This window comes from Ranitomeya imitator, chromosome 7 (genome assembly GCF_032444005.1).
Source record: "Ranitomeya imitator isolate aRanImi1 chromosome 7, aRanImi1.pri, whole genome shotgun sequence".
Taxonomy (NCBI): Eukaryota; Metazoa; Chordata; class Amphibia; order Anura; family Dendrobatidae; genus Ranitomeya; species Ranitomeya imitator.
The window spans coordinates 130924878-130941872 of NC_091288.1; positions in this window are offsets into that span (position 1 = coordinate 130924878).

The window sequence follows — 16995 nt, forward strand, 5'->3', positions numbered from 1 at the left end:
GGAACATAGGAAGAACCGGTAGGGACCGGTCTGCAGGCAGGTATGTGAAACAGGTTGGAACCTGTTCAGACAGGAGGACTAAGTAACAAGTAGAAGGTGGAACTAAGAGAAGAGAAGGAGAAGGCAGAGCCAAGGGCAGAGTCGCAAGAGGCGGAGCCAAGGGCGGAGACGCTGGAGGTGGAGCCGAGAGCGGAGACGCTGGAGGCGGAGCCAAGAGCAAAGATGCTGGAGGCGGAGCCAAGAGCGGAGACACTGGAGGCGGAGCCAAGAGCGGAGACGCTGGAGGCGGAGCCAAGAGCGGAGATGCTGGAGGCGGAGCCGAGACGCTAGAGGCGGAGCCAAGAGCGGAGACGCCAGAGACGGAGCCAAGAGCGGAGACGCCAGAGGCGGAGCCAAGAGCGGAGACGCTGGAGGCGGAGCCAAGAGCGGAGACGCTGGAGGCGGAGCCAAGAGCGGAGACGCTGGAGGCGGAGCCAAGAGCAGAGACGCTGGAGGCAAAGCCGAGACGCTAGAGGCGGAGCCAAGAGCGGAGACGCCAGAGGCAGAGCCAAGAGCGGAGACGCTAGAGGTGGAGCCAAGAGCGGAGACGCTAGAGGTGGAGCCAAGAGCGGAGATGCTAGAGGCGGAGCCAAGAGCGGAGATGCTAGAGGCGGAGCCAAGAGCGGAGACGCTGGAGGCGGAGCCAAGAGCAGAGACGCTGGAGGCGGAGCCAAGAGCGGAGATGCTGGAGGCGGAGCCAAGAGCGGAGATGCTGGAGGCGGAGCCAAGAGCGGAGACGCTAGAGGCAGAGCCAAGAGCGGAGACGCTAGAGGCGGAGCCAAGAGCGGAGACGCTAGAGGCGGAGCCAAGAGCAGAGACGGAGCCAAGTGCAGAAACACAGGAGGCGGAGCCAGATAGAACCGCAAAGAGCGGAGCCACAGAGCAAAGCCAGAGAGTGCGAAGCAAGGTCTGAGTGCAGAGCCGCAAGAGTGCGGAGTGAAAGCAGACTGAGAACACAAGGAAAGACAAAGCAGGGAAGGAAGCCACAGACAAGGAGACCGAGATAAGACTAAGTACAGACAAGGCAATGGAACAAGACACAGGGACAAAGACACAGGAACCAGGATATTCTGCCTCCTGGAGGGCGGACTACAAGATCAAGGCAATAGCACAGAGAAAAGCCTCCAGAGAGGGAGTAACTCAGAGCAAGGCCAGGCAAACTCAGCAGCTAAACACTAACTGAGCTAACACATTGCACAGGCCCAGAGCACATGGTGGAGCTGCACTATATACAGGAGGCCTCTTGATAATTGGTCAGGAACTGATTAGACAGATGCACCTGATTCCTATAAGAACCAGAGAGTTCAGGCGCCGGCCCCCTATACACATAGCCATGAGGCATGCAGAGAGCAGAGACACAGAACATGGAGCTGGCATGAAACAGAAACCACATCATGGCCTGGAGCAGTGGGTAAGATTGTGTGAGAGATGTGAGGCCATGCTGTGATGCCAGCAGAGTTGTTACAGTACCCCCCCCCTTTACGGCCCCTCTTCTTCAAGCCCGCCAGAATAACTTGTAGAAGAAGGATAGGAGCACACATAGTCCAGGCCAACATGACATCTTCAAGGTAGAATAAGGCAGGCGGGTCACCAGGAATCTCATAAAACAAAGTCTCTTGGTGCTCAACAGGGTGAGCTTCCACAATGAGCTGGACCACCTCCTTCAGGTAGACAGGTAACAGGGAATTGAATGCTGCTGTCTTAACATCTTCACCAGCCGGACACATGGAAACTGGAAGCCTTCTCATAGGATTCAACTTTTGCCCGACAGGTAGCAGAGATGTTCTTAGGTACGGAACACAAGAAAAGTCATTAGAGATGAGAGTGGAGAACAACAGCTCCACCGGTCAGAGAAAAATTGAGGTGAACAAACTTCTGTTTTGAAATCTTCACCAGCCGGCCACAAGGACGCTGAAGGTATCCACATAGGAACCATATTCTGCCCATTATCCAGAAGAAATCGTCCAAACGGCGGGGATGTTCCTAGGAACAGATTACAGGAATAGTCGTGGGAGATGTGTGGAGAGATAGTCACCGCTTCCCCATCTTCAGTGACGTTAGCACACCTTGACCCGACGACTAACTGTTTACTGGTATAGGCGCTGGAGATGTGTGGAGACATCGTCACCGTTTCCCCATCTTCAGTGACGTCAGCACACCTTGACTCGACAACTAAATGTTTACTGGTATAGTCATTGGAGATGTGTGGAGACATCGTCACCGTTTCCCCATCTTCGGTGACGTCAGCACACCTTGACTCGACGACTAACTGTTTACTGGTATAGTCATTGGAGATGTGTGGAGACATCGTCACCGTTTCCCCATCTTCGGTGACGTCAGCACACCTTGACTCGACGACTAGCAGACCAGCTGAAGAAGATGACACTGCTGAGTGTCTTTGACGCATGGGAACCAGACACTTCTCAAGACTGGGTAAGTTCAAACGAAGCACTTTACTGGAACTCTTGACCAGAGCGGGTGGTAGAGTCCTTGGCTCAGAATGACCCATGGGCATAACAGACAGCATACGGAAAACAAACTTCTTCGTGCATAAGGCTCCAACTTGGAGCTGTAGTTGTCCTTGCAGGACTAGACTGCTCTTTAGCAGGGCTTGGCCATTATCAGGCAACACCCACACCGGGTTCTGGAGCTGTAGAACGGAGACCATACACTGACTCCGAATGATAGGCAGCTTAAACACACCAAAGCTCCCAGAAGGCAGAGAAACAGTCATTAACTTTGACGGAGAGGAAGTACTCTCGCCAGGGGCAGCCTCTCCTACTGGCCCAGGGTTTTGGAGTACAGGCTTCACAGGGCAAAAACCATCTGAATGTTCTTTACAACCACAGGGATACCGTATTTCAATCTCAGCACCAGATTCAGGCTGCAGATTTGCAAGACCCCTTTTATTAGACCTCCTGGATCTTGCTCGGGTGGCCGTTTTGGCGGGTTGTGGAACAGATGAGTCTTGGACGGTCATGGACGGAAGTGACGGTTTACCTACAGGTTTCTTTCGTCTGGACCGTCTCTGTGAGCTTGAAGGGGAAGACTTTTCAGGAGATGCAGTACTTGGCTCATCGAAGGCTTTACAGAAGGCCACCAGGAAGGCCGGCAGATTCGAGATGATGGGGTCCCCTGGTTCCCAAATGGGGTCGCACCACATCAAAGCATCTCCTCTAAGGTAGGCCATTAAGAAACCTACTTTCAACCAGTCAGTGGGGAATTGGGGAGAATGCCACTTGAAATAACGCAAGCACCGCTCCAGGAACACACGACATTGCTTTGGGTCCCCATAGTAGCATGGAGGATCTGCTGGCTTGGATTCGTCATTAGGAGCGCAGGCTTGAAGTCGATCAAACAGCTCATTAGAGATGACAATTGGGGATGGAGCAGTGAAGGACTGGCTTTCAGACTGGGTAAACATTTTCCTCGGAGGCCAATACTGGCAAGAAGAGAGTTCATCTTGCTCCAAGAGCGAAGGCACATGGGACTCAGCGGGGACAATGGCCTGTGCAAACTGTCACGCACGCGCCCAGACTGGTTGGCGCGGGCATACGGGGGTGTGGCCCCATTGGACCACAGACCAAACTTCCCTGGAAGGGGAGTAACTAAGTAGCTTCCTAGGTGTTCGCTGGAGCCTCTGATGGTGAGGTCAGACTTGTACAATAGGAAGCTACCAGGTGCCACTCCAGGGTAATGTCTGGCTGTGGCTGCTGATCCCACTAAAGAACGGAGCGGGCACGGCTGGCACTCTGGCTGACAGGCGGGCACGGCTGGGACACAGGCAGGCAGACGGGTACAACAGAGACACTGGCGGGCAGGCGGACACGGCTGGCTCTCTGGTAGGCAGGCGGGTACGGCTGGAACATAGGAAGAACCGGGACCGGTCTGCAGGCAGGTATGTGAAACAGGTTGGAACCTGTTCAGACAGGAGGACTAAGTAACAAGTAGAAGGTGGAACTAAGAGAAGAGAAGGCAGAGCTAAGGGCGGAGCCGCAAGAGGCGGAGCCAAGGGCGGAGACGCTGGAGGCGCAGCCGAGAGCGGAGACGCTGGAGGCGGAGCCAAGAGCGGATACGCTGGAAGCGGAGCCAAGAGCGGAAACACTGGAGGCGGAGCCAAGAGCGGAGATGCTGGAGGCGGAGCCAAGAGCAGAGACGCTGGAGGCGGAGCTGAGATGCTAGAGGCGGAGCCAAGAGCGGAGACGCTAGAGGCGGAGCCAAGAGCAGAGACGCTAGAGGCGGAGCCAAGAGCAGAGACGCTAGAGGTGGAGCCAAGAGCGGAGACACTGGAGGCGGAGCCAAGAGCAGAGACGCTGGAGGCAAAGCCGAGACGCTAGAGGCAGAGCCAAGAGCGGAGACGCTAGAGGCGGAGCCAAGAGCGGAGACGCTAGAGGCAGAGCCAAGAGCGGAGACGCTAGAGGCAGAGCCAAGAGCAGAGACGGAGCAAAGTGCAGAAACACAGGAGGCGGAGCCAGATAGAACCGCAAAGAGCGGAGCCACAGAGCAAAGCCAGAGAGTGCGAAGCAAGGTCTGAGTGCAGAGCCGCAAGAGTGCGGAGTGAAAGCAGACTGAGAACACAAGGAAAGACAAAGCAGGGAAGGAAGCCACAGACAAGGAGACCGAGATAAGACTAAGTACAGACAAGGCAATGGAACAAGACACAGGGACAAAGACACAGGGACCAGGATATTCTGCCTCCTGGAGGGCGGACTACAAGATCAAGGCAATAGCACAGAGAAAAGCCTCCAGAGAGGGAGTAACTCAGAGCAAGGCCAGGCAAACTCAGCAGCTAAACACTAACTGAGCTAACACATTGCACAGGCCCAGAGCACAGGGTGGAGCTGCACTATATACAGGAGGCCTCTTGATAATTGGTCAGGAACTGATTAGACAGATGCACCTGATTCCTATAAGAACCAGAGAGTTCAGGCGCCGGCCCCCTATACACATAGCCATGAGGCATGCAGAGAGCAGAGACACAGAACATGGAGCTGGCATGAAACAGAAACCACATCATGGCCTGGAGCAGTGGGTAAGATTGTGTGAGAGATGTGAGGCCATGCTGTGATGCCAGCAGAGTTGTTACAAATATATTCTCAAATTTTATATTCCCTGCTCCCATCAGATGTTTTGAAGGTCCCACATCTGAGTATATTAGGACACGCGACACACAAACCGCACGGAAAGCATCCAGCACGAGGGCAGCAAGTTGTAAAAAGGGGTTTTTGTGCTGCCACAGTGACTTCGCACTAAATTATCCCTAAGGTTCTTCCCTCTGCGTTGTGTCACCAATGGGGTTTGTGGTAGCTGGGTCGCAAGAGTGTTGTCAGTCTGTAAAATCGACCAGTGCCTAGTCAAGATTTCCCGCATCCGATCCCAGTGGCAATTAGAAGTAGATATAAATCTAATTTCAGATTTGCCCGTTGATCTCATCTGTTTGGACTGTGTCAAAAGGTCCTCCCTCACTGTGGCTCTCGCCCGTCTATACCCCGCCTTAATACATCTACAGCTATATCCTCTAGCCCTGAACCTATCAGCAAAGGCCAAGGACTGCCCCTCAAAGCGAGCATCAGTAGAGCAAACCCGCCTCCCCCTTAAGAATTGGCCAACTGGGATGGCTTTAATGACAGAGTAGTTGTGTGCCGAGGAGGCGTGTAATAATGAGTTCACAGATGTCTCTTTATGGTATAAGTCCGTTTCAATGGAACCATCCTCCGCGACACACAACGTAATATCAAGAAAATTAATTTTCTTCTGATGCCAAAGATAAGTGAATTTCAAATTGAAAGAATTGTCATTCAGGTCCCGCATAAAGGTGGATAGGCTGGCCTCGTCACCGTTCCAAATCATCAGCACATCATCGATGTACCAAAACCAGCCCACCACTGGGTCTGCTGTTATGAACAGGTAATTCAGAACCACAATGGACCTTGAAGTTCAGATCACACAAAGTGACCTGACAATTACCAAAACCATAGGACGAGCTGAGACGTGGAAACTCTGCTGACCGCAATCCCTAATCCTATCCAACCACACTAAAGGTAGCCGTGGAGCGCTCCTGACCAGACCTATACGCCTCGAGCACAGCCTGAGAAACTAGCTAGCCCTAAGAAAGAAAAATAAGACTACCTTGCCTCAGAGAAATACCCCAAATGAAAAGGCAGCCCCCCACATATAATGACTGTGAGTTGAGATGAAAATACAAACGCAGAGATGAAATAGATTTTAGCAAAGTGAGGCCCGACTTACTGAATAGACCGAGGATAGGAAAGATAGCTTTGCGGTCAACACAAAACCCTACAAACAACCACGCAGAGGGGGCAAAAAGACCCTCCGCACCGATTAACGGTACGGAGGTGCTCCCTCTGTGTCCCAGAGCTTCCAGCAAGCAAGAAAAACCAATATAGCAAGCTGGACAGAAAAAACAGCAAACAAAAATGACACAAGCAAAACTTAGCTTATGCAGGATAGACAGGCCAAAGGAACGATCCAGGAGGAAGCAAGACCAATACTAGAACATTGACTGGAGGCCAGGATCAAAGCACTAGGTGGAGTTAAATAGAGCAGCACCTAATGACTTAGCCTCATCACCTGAGGAAGGAAACTCAGAAGCCGCAGTACCACTCTCATCCACCAAAGGAAGCTCATAGACAGAACCAGCCGAAGTACCACTCACGACCACAGGAGGGAACTTGGCCACAGAATTCACAACAGTACCACCCCCTTGAGGAGGGGTCACCGAACCCTCACCAGAGCCCCCAGGCCGACCAGGATGAGCCACATGAAAGGCACGAACCAGATCGGCAGCATGGACATCAGAGGCAAAGACCCAGGAATTATCTTCCTGACCATAACCCTTCCACTTAACCAGATACTGGAGTTTCCGTCTCGAAACACGAGAATCCAAAATCTTCTCCACTATAAACTCCAACTCCCCTTCAACCAAAACCGGAGCAGGAAGATCAATAGATGGAACCACAGGTGCCACGTATCTCCGCAACAATGACCTATGGAACACGTTATGGATGGAAAAAGAAGCTGGAAGAGTCAAACGAAAAGACACAGGATTAAAAACCTCAGAAATCCTATATGGACCAATGAAACGAGGCTTAAACTTAGGAGAGGAAACCTTCATAGGAATATAACGAGATGACAACCAAACCAAATCCCCAACACGAAGTCGGGGACCCACAAAGCGCCTGCGGTTAGCGAAACGTTGAGCCTTCTCCTGGGACAAAGTCAAATTCTCCACTACATGAGTCCAAATCTGCTGCAACCTATCCACCACAGTATCCACACCAGGACAGTCCGAAGACTCAACCTGCCCTGAAGAGAAACGAGGGTGGAACCCAGAATTGCAGAAAAACGGCGAAACCAAAGTAGCCAAGCTGGCCCGATTATTAAGGGCGAACTCAGCCAAAGGCAAAAAGGACACCAAATCATCCTGATCAGCAGAAACAAAACATCTCAGATATGTTTCCAAGGTCTGATTGGTTCGTTCAGTTTGGCCATTTGTCTGAGGATGGAAAGCCGAGGAAAAAGACAAATCAATGCCCATCCTAGCACAAAAGGCTCGCCAAAACCTCGAAACAAACTGGGAACCTCTGTCAGAGACGATGTTCTCTGGAATGCCATGTAAACGAACCACATGCTGGAAAAACAATGGCACCAAATCAGAGGAGGAAGGCAATTTAGACAAGGGCACCAAATGGACCATCTTAGAGAAGCGATCACAAACCACCCAAATGACCGACATTCTTTGAGAGACGGGGAGATCCGAAATAAAATCCATAGAGATATGTGTCCAAGGCCTCTTCGGGACCGGCAAGGGCAAAAGCAACCCACTGGCACGAGAACAGCAGGGCTTGGCCCGAGCACAAATCCCACAGGACTGCACAAAAGAACGCACATCCCGCGACAGAGACGGCCACCAAAAGGATCTAGCCACCAAATCTCTGGTACCAAAGATTCCAGGATGACCAGCCAACACCAAACAATGAACCTCAGAGATAACTCTATTCGTCCACCTATCAGGGACAAACAGTTTCTCCGCTGGGCAACGGTCAGGTCTATTAGCCTGAAACTTTTGCAGCACCCACCGCAAATCAGGGGAGATGGCAGACAAAATTACCCCTTCTTTGAGAATACCCGCCGGCTAAGGCAAACCCGGAGAATCGGGCACAAAACTCCTAGACAGGGCATCCGCCTTCACATTTTTAGAGCCCGGAAGGTACGAAACCACAAAGTCAAAACGGGAGAAAAACAGCGACCAACGAGCCTGTCTAGGATTCAACCGTTTGGCAGACTCGAGATAAGTCAAGTTCTTGTGATCAGTCAAGACCACCACACGATGCTTAGCTCCTTCAAGCCAATGACGCCACTCCTCGAATGCCCACTTCATGGCTAGCAACTCTCGATTGCCAACATTATAATTTCGCTCAGCAGGCGAAAATTTCCTGGAAAAGAAGGCGCATGGTTTCATCACCGAGCAATCAGAACTTCTCTGCGACAAAACAGCCCCTGCTCCAATTTCAGAAGCATCAACCTCGACCTGGAACGGAAGCGAAACATCTGGTTGGCACAACACAGGGGCAGAAGAAAAACGACGCTTCAACTCCTGAAAAGCTTCCACAGCAGCAGAAGACCAATTGACCACATCAGCACCCTTCTTGGTTAAATCAGTCAACGGTTTAGCAATACTAGAGAAATTATTGATGAAGCAACGATAAAAATTAGCAAAGCCCAGGAACTTCTAAAGACTCTTCAGAGATGTTGGCTGAGTCCAATCATAAATGGCCTGAACTTTAACAGGGTCCATCTCGATAGTAGGAGAAAAAATGAACCCCAAAAATGAAACCTTCTGAACACCAAAGAGACACTTGGACCCCTTCACAAACAAAGAATTAGCACGCAGGACCTGGAACACCATTCTGACCTGCTTCACATGAGACTCCCAATCATCTGATAAGACCAAAATATCATCCAAGTATACAATCAGGAATTTATCCAGGTACTCTCGGAAGATGTCATGCATAAAGGACTGAAACACTGATGGAGCATTAGAAAGCCCGAATGGCATAACCAGGTACTCAAAATGGCCTTCGGGCGTATTAAATGCTGTTTTCCATTCATCGTCCCGTTTAATACGCACAAGATTATATGCACCACGAAGATCTATCTTGGTGAACCAACTAGCCCCCTTAATCCGAGCAAACAAATCAGACAGCAGCGGCAAGGGGTACTGAAATTTGACCGTAATTTTATTTAGAAGGCGGTAATCAATACAAGGTCTCAGCGAACCATCCTTCTTGGCCACAAAAAGAACCCCGCTCCAAATGGCGACGATGACGGGCGAATATGACCCTTCCCCAAAGACTCCTTCACGTAACTCCGCATAGCGGCGTGCTCAGGTACAGATAAATTAAACAGTCGACCCTTAGGAAACTTGCTACCAGGAATCAAATCGATAGCACAATCACAATCCCTATGCGGAGGTAGGGCATTGGACTTGGGCTCATCGAATACATCCCGGTAATCAGACAAGAACTCTGGGACCTCAGAAGGGGTGGATGATGAGATAGACAGAAATGGAACATCACCATGTACCCCCTGACAACCCCAGCTGGACACAGACATTGATTTCCAATCTAATACTGGGTTATGGACTTGTAGCCATGGCAACCCCAACACGACCATATCATGCAGATTATGCAACACCAGAAAGCGAATATCCTCCTGGTGCGCAGGAGCCATGCACATCGTCAGCTGGGTCCAATACTGAGGCTTATTCTTGGCCAAAGGCGTAGCATCAATTCCTCTCAATGGAATAGGACACTGCAAGGGCTCCAAGACAAACCCACAGCGTCTAGCAAACTCCAAGTCCATCAAATTCAGGGCAGCGCCTGAATCCACAAATGCCATGACAGAATAGGAAGACAAAGAGCAGATCAAAGTAACGGACAAAAGAAATTTCGACTGTACCGTACCAATGGTGGCAGACCTATCGAACCGCTTAGTGCGCTTAGGACAATCGGAGATAGCATGAGTGGAATCACCACAGTAGAAACACAGCCCATTCTGACGTCTGTGTTCTTGTCTTTCAGCTCTGGTCAAAGTCCTATCGCACTGCATAGGCTCAGGTTTATGCTCAGATAATACCGCCAAATGGTGCACAGATTTACGCTCACGCAAGCGTCGACCGATTTGAATGGCCAAAGACATAGACTCATTCAGACCAGCAGGCATAGGAAATCCCACCATGACATCCTTGAGGGCTTCAGAGCGACCCTTTCTGAAAATAGCTGCCAGCGCACATTCATTCCATTGAGTGAGCACGGACCACTTTCTAAACTTCTGACAATAAATCTCTATCTCATCCTGACCCTGACACAGAGCCAGCAAATTTTTCTCTGCCTGATCCACTGAATTAGGTTCATCGTACAGCAATCCGAGCGCCAGAAAAAAACGCATCATTATTACATAATGCAGGATCTCCTGGCGCAAGGGAAAATGCCCAGTCTTGAGGGTCGCCACGTAATAAAGAAATAATAATCTTAACTTGTTGAACTGGGTCACCAGAGGAGCGGGGTTTCAAAGCCAGAAATAGTTTACAATTATTTTTTAAAATTCAAAAACTTAGCTCTATCTCCAGAAAATAACTCAGTAATAGGAATTTTAGGTTCTAACATAGGATTCTGAACCACTAAATCTTGAATATTCTGTACATTTATAGCGAGATTATCCATCAAAGAGAACAGACCCTGAATGTCCATGTCCACACCTGTGTTCTGAACCACCCTGATGTAAAGGGGAAAAGAAAGACAGAACACAGAGCAAAGAAAAAAAAATGGTCTCAGAACTTCTCTTTTCCCTCTATTGAGAAGCATTAGTACTTTGGGCCTCCAGTACTGTTATGAACAGGTAATTCAGAACCACAATGGACATTGAAGTTCAGAGCACACAAAGTGACCTGACAATTACCAAAACCATAGGACGAGCTCTGAGACGTGGAAACTCTGCTGACCGCAATCCCTAATCCTATCCAACCACACTAAAGGTAGCCGTGGAGCGCTCCTGACCAGACCTATGCGCCTCGAGCACAGCCTGAGAAACTAGCTAGCCCTAAGAAAGAAAAATAAGCCTACATTGCCTCAGAGAAATACCCCAAAGGAAAAGGTAGCCCCCCCACATATAATGACTGTGAGTTGAGATGAAAATACAAACGCAGAGATTAAATAGATTTTAGCAAAGTGAGGCCCGTCTTACTGAATAGACCGAGGATAGGAAAGATAGCTTTGCGGTCAACACAAAACCCTACAACCACGCAGAGGGGGCAAAAAGACCCTCCGCACCGACTAACGGTACGGAGGTGCTCCCTCTGCGTCCCAGAGCTTCCAGCAAGCAAGAAAAACCAATATAGCAAGCTGGACAGAAAAAACAGCAAACAAAAATGACACAAGCAAAACTTAGCTTATGCAGGATAGACAGGCCACAGGAACGATCCAGGAGGAAGCAAGACCAATACTAGAACATTGACTGGAGGCCAGGATCAAAGCACTAGGTGGAGTTAAATAGAGCAGCACCTAACGACTTAGCCTCATCACCTGAGGAAGGAAACTCAGAAGCCGCAGTACCACTCTCATCAACCAAAGGAAGCTCATAGACAGAACCAGCCAAAGTACCACTCACGACCACAGGAGGGAGCTTGGCCACAGAATTCACAACAGTCTGCGGCATGTGCTCTGTCCCCCTAGAAGATGGATCTTTCCCAGTATCCTAAAAATAAATTTGCATAGGCCGGAGCACATGCCGCGCCCATCGCGGTACCCTGTAACTGCAAAAAAAAACCTATCCTTAAAAACAAAATAATTGTGAGTCAAAACAAATTGAATCAAATCCAAAATAAACTCAGAAAAATGGCCATCCCAGTTGGCCGTCTCAAGGAAGAAGCGGGCTGCCCTAAGACCATCCTCATGCCTAATCGAGGTATATAATGACTCAATATCGATGGTCACCAATAACATACCCGCTTCGAGGGACAGGCCATTGACCCGAGTCAACACATCAGTGGTGTCTCTGACATAGGAGGGGAGGGTTTCAACCAATGGTTTAAGATAAAAATCAATAAATTTACAAACACCATCACTCAACCCTCCTATGCCAGAGACAATAGGAAGACCGGGGGGATTGACAATGTCCTTATGTATCTTTGGTAAAAGGTCGGGGTTTTCGGGAATCTGGGCAACAGTCCATCCAGGACCTTTCTGGGAACAATACCAGACTCGTCAGCATTAGATAGAATTAGATCCAACTCCCTAGAGAAGGTTTGTGTCGGATTTTGTGGTAGAATCTGGTAGGTAGTTTTGTTTCTCAGCTGACGAAAAGCCTCTTTCTCGTATTTATCAGTTGGCCAGATCACCACATTCCCCCCCTTGTCCGCAGGCTTAATAACAACAGATTCTAATGCTTGTAACTCCCTCAGGCAGAGGCGTAGCTAGAGCTTTTGCCGCCCGGGGCTGTTCCCGAGTTTGGCGCCCCCCCCCCCCCCCCGGCTCAATACACACAAAGGTTACCAAAAACGGTTTTCCTGTTTTGTAGAACTTAAACTGGGCCTAATGGTGTCACCCCCACATGCCACACCTGTGACTTAATACCACCACACCATGACCAGGCCACATAGTGACCGAATAATACTACATACAAGGGACAAATACCACAACACCATTTCCAGACCACATATTACCACCACATAGTGACTGAATACTACAATACTGATCAGTAATAAAAAAAAAACCACAATACTATCACCATAAGTGCCAGTATTCACAGGAGATCTGTACTTAGTATGCAGTGTCTGTGTAGAGGTAATACAGAGATCACTGGTGACATTATACACATGACCTCTATATAGTATACAGTGTATAGTGTCAGTGTATAGGTAACACTGACTCACCAGTGACGTCTCTAGGTGAAGTCCTTCATCTTTCATCCAGCACAGACCGCCATCATTCCTTCCAGCCAGGACTCGTTTCTGCAGGAAATAACACAGTTATCTCGAGCTCCGCTTGCAGAACACATTACTTAATTTTTCACAACTTCTACATTACATCACATGAAGAAAAAAAGGTGATATAGTGTCACTCTGCACAATAACAGGACCGCCCCCCCATTTAAAACAGTATACTCAAAAAATAAAATAAATACATCACTGCAGTAATAATATCCCTTAATTAGCCCCTATGGTAATAATATTCCCCACCCTGGCCCCGTTTCTCATTCCTGGCTCCAGCCATATGTTCTCGCATCCTGCCCTTATGAGTATCCATTCTACCCCATATGATCTCCACATCCTGCCCCACCAGCCTCCATCGTATCCGTCCTGCCCCACCAGCCTCCATCGTATCCGTCCTGCCCCATGATCCAATCCTGCCCCGTGTCTCCAATCATGCCCCGTATCTACATTCTGCCCATGCCTCAAGTCCTGCCCCCAGTGTGTCCAGCATATTACCCCCATGTTGTCCAGCAATCTGCCCCAGTGTGTCCAGCATATTACCCCCATGTTGTCCAGCAATCTGCCCCAGTGTGTCCAGCATATTACCCCCAGTGTGTCCAGCAATCTGCCCCAGTATGTCCAGCACTGCCCCCAGTGTGTCCAGCAATCTGCCCCAGTATCCAGCCTTTCCCCAGTGTGTCCAGCAGTCTGCCCCAGTGTGTCCAGCATATTACCCCCAGTGTCCAGCATTGCCCCAGTGTGTCCAGCATATTACCCCCAGTGTGTCCAGCAATCTGCCCCAGTGTCCAGCATTGCCCCAGTGTGTCCAGAAGTCTGCCCCAGGGTCTCCAGCATTGCCTCAATGTGTCCAGAAATCTGCCCCAGGGTCTCCAGTATTGCCCCAGTGTGTCCAGCAATCTGCCCCATGGTCTCCTGTATTGCCCCAGTGTGTCCAGCATTCTGCCCCATGGTCTCCAGTATTGCCCCGGTGTATCCAGCAATCTGCCCCATGGTCTCCTGTATTGCCCCAGTGTGTCCAGCATTCTGCCCCATGGTCTCCAGTATTGCCCCGGTGTGTCCAGCAATCTGCCCCATGGTCTCCAGTATTGCCCCAGTATGTCCAGAAGTCTGCCCAGGGTCTCCAGCATTGCCTCAATGTGTCCTGAAATCTGCCCCATGGTCTCCAGTATTCAGTGTGTCCAGCAATCTGCCCCATAGTCTCCTGTATTGCCCCAGTGTGTCCAGCATTCTGCCCCATGGTCTCCAGTATTTCCCCAGTGTGTCCAGCATTCTGCCCCATGGTCTCCAGTATTGCCCCAGTGTGTCCAGCAATCTGCCCCATGGTCTCCAGTATTGCCCCAGTGTGTCCAGCAATCTGCCCCATGGTCTCCTGTATTGCCCCAGTGTGTCCAGCAATCTGCCCCATGGTCTCCTGTATTGCCCCAGTGTGTCCAGCATTCTGCCACATGGTCTCCTGTATTGCCCCAGTGTGTCCAGCAATCTGCCCCATGGTCTCCAGTATTGCCCCAGTGTGTCCAGCAATCTGCCCCATAGTCTCCTGTATTGCCCCAGTGTGTCCAGCAATCTGCCCCATGGTCTCCTGTATTGCCCCAGTGTGTCCAGCAATCTGCCCCATAGTCTCCAGTATTGCCCCAGTGTGTCCAGCAATCTGCCCCATGGTCTCCTGTATTGCCCCAGTGTGTCCAGCAATCTGCCCCATGGTCTCATGTATTGCCCCAGTGTGTCCAGCAATCTGCCCCATGGTCTCATGTATTGCCCCAGTGTGTCCAGCAATCTGCCCCATGGTCTCATGTATTGCCCCAGTGTGTCCAGCAATCTGCCCCATAGTCTCCTGTACTGCCCCAGTGTGTCCAGCAATCTGCCCCATGGTCTCCTGTATTGCCCCAGTGTGTCCAGCAATCTGCCCCATGGTCTCCTGTATTGCCCCAGTGTGTCCAGCAATCTGCCCCATAGTCTCCTGTACTGCCCCAGTGTGTCCAGCAATCTGCCCCATGGTCTCCTGTATTGCCCCAGTGTGTCCAGCAATCTGCCCCATAGTCTCCTGTACTGCCCCAGTGTGTCCAGCAATCTGCCCCATGGTCTCCTGTATTGCCCCAGTGTGTCCAGCATTCTGCCCCATGGTCTCCAGTACTGCCCCAGTGTGTCCAGCAATCTGCCCCATGGTCTCCTGTATTGCCCCAGTGTGTCCAGCAATCTGCCCCATGGTCTCCAGTATTGCCCCAGTGTGTCCAGCAATCTACCCCATGGTCTCCAGTATTGCCCCAGTGTGTCCAGCATTCTGCCCCATGGTCTCCAGTACTGCCCCAGTGTGTCCAGCAATCTGCCCCATGGTCTCCTGTATTGCCCCAGTGTGTCCAGCATTCTGCCCCATGGTCTCCAGTACTGCCCCAGTGTGTCCAGCAATCTGCCCCATGGTCTCCAGTATTGCCCCAGTGTGTCCAGCATTGCCCCAGCCCCAGACAGTCAGACATAAAGAAAAAAAAAAAAAAGTAAAATCCTCACCTCTCCCGTTCCTAGCGCAGGTCCGGTGCAGTCAGCGTCTCTCCGGCTCTGCGACGCTCAGGACAGAGAGGCAGAGCGGCGCGCACAGTAGTGACGTCATCGCGCCCTCTGCTCTGAGACGTCGCAGAGTCAGAGGACGCTGCAGCTGCCGGCGCCGCAGGAACCAGGAGAGGTGAGTATAGAGCGCAGGGCGGGGTCCGGTGGTGGGGGGAGCTGGCCCTGGTCGTGGCGGCGGACGGCGCCGCCCGAAGATTTAAAGGGGCGTCTTTTTTTTTTTCTTCTCCTGCAGCGCCGGCCGCCCCCCGCATTGTGCCGCCCGGGGCGGACCGCCCCCCCCCGCACCCACCTTCCTACGCCACTGCCCTCAGGGCCCTCCTCTGTGGACCTGTGAGGTTGTCGTTACGTCTATATCTCTGGATTTTCCTTAAATCCTCCGTGACAAGTCTACAGAAGATTTCTACTTGTGGGCATAGGGACAAGGGGAGGAAGGTGAGAGATCTGGAACCAACAGGAGTGGGAAATTTACCTACATCATCAGAGCATTGTTCCCTCAGTAGATCTTCCAACGCTTCAAGAGCCTCACGTTCCACATCATTAGAGAGGTTTGGGTCTGCATTCCTCTGACAGTGTAATTTCTTTAAAATGAGTTTGCAACAGAATAGGTGTCTATCCTTCACAGCTGTGAAAAAATCAAAACCAGCACATGGAACAAAATTTAGACCCAATCTCAATATTTCTAGTTATGTTTCAGACAGACTATGTGAGGAAAGATTTATTACCTCCAGATTTGTATTTTTGGCTTTACGATCATAAGCTGGGGGAGATGTAGGTTTCCTTTTGTTGTTATATTTCTCCTTAGCTGGTCTTCCTGGCTGCTGTTTTCTCTTTCTTACACCACCCGTCGCCCCAGACACATCAGAGGCTGCACTTGATTCATCCACAGATGTCAGTGATGAAACTTAACCTGACCTTATGTGAGAGGGAGGAGGACGAGCCTTTTTATTGGCCCTCCAACGGTACACTTTATTCTCCTTGTAATCCACGCTGTCTCTCTGTAGCTTCTTTGTTTTCACAGCCCCTATCTCCTGCTCCCACTTGGAGAAATCTTTCTCCAAATCTCCATTAAGTTTTTCAAGTGCCTCTGTTGTTAATTCATCTTTGATGGTTGCCTGGATACTATCTATCTCTTTCTCAATGTCACCCAGTCTTGTTTCATCAAATTTCATCAATAATTCCATAAAACCACGGGAACATTTAGTGGCCAGAACCTCCCAGTCCTTTTTAAACATCTCATCGTCTACCAGAAATGACAGGAAGATCTGGATCTGTAGACCCATTGGAATCAAGCTGCGAGTCAGGTACTGTCCCAGAAAGGCCCTGTTCCACCATAGCTTAGTCCGCTTATGTAGCAGGGTTCTGAGTCTCTCAATCCTCTCCCTCGA